This window comes from Dipodomys spectabilis, unplaced genomic scaffold, assembly GCF_019054845.1.
Source record: "Dipodomys spectabilis isolate Male_0828 unplaced genomic scaffold, ASM1905484v1 ptg000012l, whole genome shotgun sequence".
Classification (NCBI taxonomy): Eukaryota; Metazoa; Chordata; class Mammalia; order Rodentia; family Heteromyidae; genus Dipodomys; species Dipodomys spectabilis.
Window position 1 is genome coordinate 3,115,640 of NW_024870689.1, and position 7,730 is coordinate 3,123,369.

The window sequence follows — 7,730 nt, forward strand, 5'->3', positions numbered from 1 at the left end:
AACTAGGGGCCGTGGTAATTATATTATTAATTACAAATTGTTGTGTATGTAAGCAATGCCACAATCTACATTTGGGGAAATGATAGGAAAATTGCCCAGTAAAATTTACTAATGCTATTTGTAGCATTTCAGACATGTTTAAAAAATATTTTACTTAGTCTTTTGGCAAAGGAAAGATAATTTCAAATAAATCATACCCTGATAGGGTAAATACCCATTGCCTGGCCTGTTGAATAATAATTGCCAACTATTGTTCATATGGCATATTTTTTGTAAATCTATGCCGTGTATAAATCCATTCTAATGGTATCTCATTTTCTCCTATAATTCCTGTTGGTTATTTCCATCTATCTAAAATATATAAATTTATGAGTTGATTTAGCATTACTCGATGTAAAACCATTTTTTATTCTCTATTGTACAAATTGTACTTCTCTTTCAGCTTCCTTAGTTAAAGTTCTTTTGCTATGTAAATCAGATTCCCCTTGTAACAATGAAAACAAATTATGTAATTGATAAGTAGGAATTCCTAAGGCCGGTTGCATCCAATTAATATCTCCTAGTAACTTTTGATAATCATTTAACGTATGTAATTGATCACGTCATAAAGATATTTTTTGAGATGCGACTCTTTGTCTAAAAACAACGTATCCTAAATATTTTACCACTGTATTTTTTTGTATTTTTTCAGGTGCTATCATTAATCCAAAATCTTTATAGAGGGTAAGCACTATAACACCTTTTCTAATTCTGTCATATTTGGTCCTGCAAATAAAATATCATCCATATAATGAAAAATATAAATGTGAGGCCATTTTGTCTAACAGGTTTTAAGGCCTTATCAACATATATCTGACACATAGTTGGAGAATTCATCATTCCTTGGGGCAACTCCTTCCATTGAAAGCACTGATGAGGGGCTTGATGATTTATTTTTGGTAAAGAAAAGGCAAGTCTTTTACAATCTTTTACATGTACAGGAATGGTAAAAAAGCAATCTTGTAAATCTATTACTATTATTGGCCAATTTTTAGGAAGCATTGCAGGCGACTGTATAACAGGTTGTAAAACCCCCATAGGGTACATGGATGCCTTAACTCCTCGTAAATCAGTCTGCAATCTCCATATCCCTGACTTCTTTTTAATAACAAATATTGGAGAATTCCATGGTGACATAGACGGCCCAATATGTCCTTTGGTTAACTGTTCTTCAACTAATTGATGAGCTGCTTATAATTTTTCTTTAGATAAAGGTCATTACTCAATCCAAAGAGGTTCCTCAGATTTCCATATCATCATGATGGGCTCCATATAAAAATGTTAAAATTGAATATGAGCTCCCCATTGTTCCAGTACATCTCTACCAATTATGTTAACTGGAACCTCCATAATATAAGGTTTAAGGACAGCTGTCTGTCCATCTTCTGACGTTATAATAACATACAACACTGCTTGTCATATAAAATTTACAGGAGTTTTGTTAACTCCTTTAATATTACAGGGGATTATTTTATATAATAAATGATTAGGTTATTCATGAGTTTTAATAAATGTAATATCTGAGCCAGTATCTATTGGTCCTGTCAATATCTTTTCCTGAATATTAATTTTAATCTTAGGCTGTATTTTAGTAATATGAGTAGTCCAAAACACATTTTTGTTGGTTAGTATTTCCAAATCCCCCAAATGACTTTGCAATAGATATATATATGGTAATAACAAAATTTGAGCAATTCGTTCTCCCTTTTTAAAGGAAATATCTGCAGAAGCTGACATTAAAATTTTTATTTCCCCAATATAGACAGCATCAATAATTCCTAAATGTACTAAAACTCCTTTTGTATTAAGATGTATCTACCGGTCAATAGGTCAAATGTTCCTTCAGGTAAAGGCCCATAAATTCCGGTAAGAATTTTTTGTGTCTTATCACCACCTTTCAAAATAAAATCTTTTAAGGCTGGTATGTCCACTGCGGCGCTGTGGGCTGTGGCAGGGACGAGGGAAAAGATGGTTGGCTGCCCTCGGTTATTAATCCTGGTCCCTGGGGCTAGCCCGATGGAGAGTTTCCCTGGGTTTGATTCCACCACATAAGAAAAAAAGAAAAAAGCCAGAAGTGGAGCTATGGCTCAAGTGGTAGAGCACTAGCCTTAACCTGAAGAGCTAAGGGACAACGCCCAGGCCCAAAGTTCAGGCCCCACGACCAGACCAAAAAAAAAAAATACGGAATAAAATGTTTGCAGTAGATGTAGGTGATTTATAACTTTAGACAATCTATTTAAATCTGTTCAAAATTCTCCCTTACCCAAACCTGCCCTCTTTGAACAGCTTTTCCCAAGACTGCCCTTCATTAATTGCTTAAAATTTTGTGAGGTCATATACATACTTTCTAGAGATTGCTGTTTGGTTGTGATTTTTGTGTGTTTTTGTTTGTAGTTGTGTTTTTAACTGAATTTCAAAAGGTTGTGCAAGTGTGTTACAATTAAATATGTCCATCTAATTGTCCAATGCTCCTGGATCAGAGTCTCTCATTCTATCATTCTCAACCAACCTTTTTTCCAAGATTTATTTCAGATTTACCACTTACTTATTACATGTGTACATTGAGTATTCTAGCTGTACTTGCCCCTTGTTCCATTTTTCATTCATTCTATGTCTTTACTATTATTCCTTTCTGGTTTCAACTTCCTGATAGTCATTCTGTTAAACTGTCTGTTAATATTTTGAAAGGTTTATATACATTCCACGGAGTTTCAATCCTGCATATACTTGAACTGATGTCAGCTTATATTTCCATAATTCATTCATCTGCAATAACAATTTGCAAGACTGGAGATGTGAAGCACCTAGACATGATTTTATTCTCATCCATTTGGAAGATTAATCTTTAGTCAACAAGAAAGTTTAAATATGGCTTAGAATATACTCCTAACTACAAAATTTTATAAATGGCTTTGTAAAAAGGTTTGTGATTATTTTATTTTACATGGGATAATATTTTCTACTACCTATAAGTTTTGGAAAAAGAAGAAAACCACGATTTACTACTATAGAGAAATATGGTAGAAACAGAAGACAGATTTTATGTTTGTCATATCTCTGATGAGTACCCATATTCATGACTTTAAGTCATATTTCTTACTATGTTAGATAGATAGGGAAAACATAAAACAACATATGATAAGGCATCTATTTGTGACTTTTCAAAATGTACCTTATTAAGTGATGAAACTTACTTTATTAGCTAGTTTTGGGGTTTGTATTATGGGAGGTTGTTCTATTTGACACATTTCTGGAAGGCACCTACTGAACAACACAAATGGTGGGTGGTACTATTTCTACACTTTAATGAATGGTTGAACCTGCTTGGCATTAGTGCTGGATAAATAAATCAACTCTATTGTAATTTGCACCCTAAACTTGAAAAATTTGTAATGTCACTATCGTCTACTTGTCAAATGTTATTTTGGTGAGTGTGATTTTTAAAATTGAAAATGTGAACAATCGACCATACAATATAAGCTTTTTCCACTATGCACAGAATTTTAGAGAAATAAGATCAATAGCATTTTTAGGAACAATAAGGGTTCCTTGTTACAAATAGGCAACCATGGATATATGCCTGTATAAATATTGTATCATTACGTACTTAAATTTAGAGGATACTACATGCTTCAGCAGCAGGTCTACCCAAATTACAACAATACAGAGATTAAAATGGTACTTGCACAAGGATGGTATGAAAATTTGTGAAGTATTCCATATTTTTCATTCTTCAAATGCAAGAAATGAAAAACAGTTATTAAAAAGTTGATTACAAAAATACAAGTGTAACAATACATGTAATTCATAGAATTAAAGGTTAGTTTGACATCAGTATATTAAATCTTCACCTTAGAAAGGCCCTTACATAGCATAAACTTTATAAAACTTGAAATTAGATAACATTGTCATTTTATCCCAAAGAAATAAAATTTAAACCATGGTCATAGGGGATTCCCGGAAGATGGTGGAGGAGAAGCTGTAGGCTAAACAAGCTCTCGCATAGAAAGCAGTTTTAGAGTTCCAGTGAACAGTCCTAAGCCAGAGAATCACACCAAGTGTGCCATCACTATACACAGAGTTAGGACAGAGAGGGAAAATCCAGGCAAGGAGACAGATCTGAGCACTTGCCAGCAGCCTCGGTAGCAGCGTTGGCCATAGCCGCCATCCTGTAACACAGAGAATGCAGGACAAAGGAGCCAGACACGGTGGACAAGCAGATTCTACTCAACACCAGCAAGAACTGACAAGGAGCAGACATCTTCATCTTGCAGTTCGCAGACCAGAGACCACCCAGGAACCAAGACTCGGCGGGAGTAGAAGCCAAATGTCCTCACTCCTTCTCAGAGAGCAGAGGAGAGAAGGCCACCCCTCCCGCCCAACTACCGGACATCTCCATCTTGGGTACTGACAAAGCTCGATGGAGCTGCAAGCTCCAACTAAGGCCTTGGAAGAAAACTAGAGTCATTTAGCAGGTCACAAGAACCTAAACTGACCTGCCAGAGAGCTCCACCCAGGGAAAAATCACCCAGCTCAGGTGCAAGCCCCAAGAGTGGCTTTCTTCACTGGGTAATCAGAGCCAGAGTCTGCCCCTCCCTTTAGCAGCCTTGACAATCAATTGAAATTCAGTAAACATAAACCTGGAGAGTGGCGCCAGGCTGGGCTCTCTGAGTTTCTCACAAGCTACCTCCTGGGAAAAGCTACTGTTTGCTGAAAGGCCTCAACTCTACCCAGAACCTAGCCTCATCACAGCATCTCCAAACTTGAGGAAAAAGCCATCTCCCTCTTTTGTGTTAATCAAAGCAGATCTCCCTCCCATTGAACTAACCTGAGCGGAGGGTCACAAAATCATGGGTAAAGTAGAACATTTTTCTGCCTGTTCAAACAAACTGACTTAAGAAACCAACCAAGCCATAGGAAAATCAAACACCACAAGCAGACCAGAGACTCCAACAAGAGGCTGGTTACAGACACAAGGGAGATACAGGATTTTTCCCACCACTCCCAAAAAAATTAAAGAACTATTTTTTTTGTACATTTTATTAAAAAAATTTTTTTCTAAAACGTTTTTCTTTTAATTTTTACCTTTTTTGAAAAAAAAGTTTCCTAGTAACTATTTTCCCCTCTTATAATTTTTATTTCAGTGGTATATGTGTGTGTGCGTTATTCTTCTTTTTTTCTTAAATTTTTTTTTGTTTTTTATTTTGCTCTATTGAACTTCTGATCTTTATTCTTTCTTTCTTATTCTTTTCACCTTTACTTCTCTTTTGTTCTTTTTTATGTGACTTAATTGTTTTTCTGCACATTCTCAGATATACACATAGTCGATTATTAGACCTTATCCTCCATGTGTACACACTTAATCCACAAATTTATTACTCAGTTCAAAACCTCTTAGACTTAAATTCCTTAATAGCATTACTACCTATTTATACCTATGTAATATTTTAAGTATTTTTATTTTTAAGTTTTTCACATCTCCTTTATATCCCTCCCCTTCTGCATTATATGCACGTTCTTCTCTGAATATTTCGTTTTCGATTCTGCATAATATTTTTAATTTTTACTTTTCTATTTTTTCTGGTCTCTTTTTCCCCCTTTCTCTTTTCTTTTTTCTCTCTCTACTTTCATCCTATCCAACCTATTTCCTGCTTTGAGATTAAGACTTAGTTAAGTTAAATCTCCCTGTGCCTTCCCACATCTCTCTATTCCTATTTTTTACCCACATCTCTCCCTCAACCTAATAATTTCTGGTTTGCCAAATTCGGATTTGCAGTTTTTAGCCCATTAATATATAGTTGTTTGACGTTGAATAGATGTTCTATTGAACTATATTGTATCTGCAGACTATTGACTGGGCAAATATAGACTTTGGTTGATGCTTGCCTTAAGATAGTGTTCAAGCAAAAAACTGGTGTTATTTTCATCCCAAATAGGCAGAGTAAGCCGGAAAAAACAAAAGAAAAATGTCAAGTCCGGGTATCTCAACTCCCACTCATGATAACCAGGGGACAGAACAGATAATGAATAATCCAGAGGAGAGTTCCCAAATAGCTCTACAAACACTGCTGGCAAACATAATAAATGAAAAGATTGAAAACATACAAAGGAATCTGTATGAGCATGATAGGGAGAGAAGGAAGCAAACAAAAGATCAATGGAGGCAAACAAAAGGTCAATACAGGAAAAGATTGAAAACCTACAAAGGACTGTGTATGAGCATGATAGGGAGAGAGAGGAGGCAAACCATAGGTTTATAAAGGAATATCCTGAGCGTGAGGAAGCTACTCAAAAACTGATACAGGATTTGCGTGAACAGCTTGAGAATACTCAAAGAGAAAGGCAGAATGGCATGAGCAGGTTGAGAACACTCAAAGAGAACTACAGGAATGGCGTGAACGTGAGGAAGATAAGCGAAGAGTAATACAGGAATTGAGAGAGTAGGATGAGGATACACAATGATCACTAAAGGTATTCATGGAATCCAGTAACAAACAGCTGAAGTAATTAAGGGAGACCACAAAGAGAATGCTGAATGGAACCCAACAGAAGAAATGGGAATCTAAGCAAACCATAACCAAACAACTAATTGACTTGAGAATAAACACTGAACACCAAATTAAGAAGTAAAGAAGTTTATACAAGATCTAAAACAAAGCTTCAATAAAGCATTTGAAGCCATCAAAGCTGTCCAATTAGAAGGAAAAGAAATTTTAAAAAAGTGGAAACTCTTGACAGCAGGTTAGACCATGTAGAAGATCGAAACTCGGGGATTGAAGACAGCCTAAATATTATAGAGAAAGAACATACAACCATCCAAGTCAAGTCCAAGAAATATGACAGATCTATCCAACAGTTGGAAGACAGCATCAGAAGGCCTAATCTAAGGATAATGGGTGTAGAGGAGCACCTAGAAACAGAAGAAGTAAATCGTCTAGGAAATTGGTTTAACAGAATCCTAGCAGAGAACTTCCCAAACATGGAAAAAGATATGCCTATTCAGATACAAGAAGCTTTTAGAACTCCAAATAGACCAGACAGGAACAGGACATCCCACCGTCACATTATAATCCGCACAGGATGAATTCAGACCAAGGAAAAGATCCTTAAACATTTGAAGGAGAAAAGATTAATCACCTATAAAAGCAAACCAATTTAAATCACCTCAGATTTCTCAGCAGAGACAATCAAAGCAAGAAGAGCCTGGAATGATGTATGCCATGCCTTAAAAACAAACAGCAATCAACCAAGAATACTGTACCCAGCTAAACTCTCCTTCATAACTGAAGGCCAAATAAAAACCTTCCATAGCAAAGAAAAATTGAAACAATACATCTCCACCAAACCAGCCCTACAAAAGATTCTTAAAGACGTCCTACACATAGAAAACCAACAAGACCACAATAAAGGCCAATAAAAATGCACCCAAACTGAGAATCCAAGAACATAGGAAGAACCCAGTTTTTGTAGCCCCCAAGAAGGTAGATAACATGACAGGAGCTCCCAAATTCCTCTCAGTCCTATCTCTCAACATTAACATACATAATTATCCAATTAAGCGACATGGACTGTACAGTAGGATTAAAAACAAGATCCTTCTATCTGATGTCTTCAGGAGTCACATCTTGCCAGTAAACACAAACACATTTTAAGTGTTAAAAGCTGGAACAAAATCTACCAAGCAAACGGCC

At 35.9% G+C, this 7,730-nt stretch overlaps 1 pseudogene; it reads left to right on the plus strand.

Annotated features, from left to right (window-relative positions):
- The first annotated feature begins 3,666 nt into the window (after positions 1 to 3,666).
- On the plus strand, positions 3,667 to 3,766 carry LOC122095143 (annotated as a pseudogene).
- The last annotated feature ends 3,964 nt before the right edge of the window (positions 3,767 to 7,730 follow it).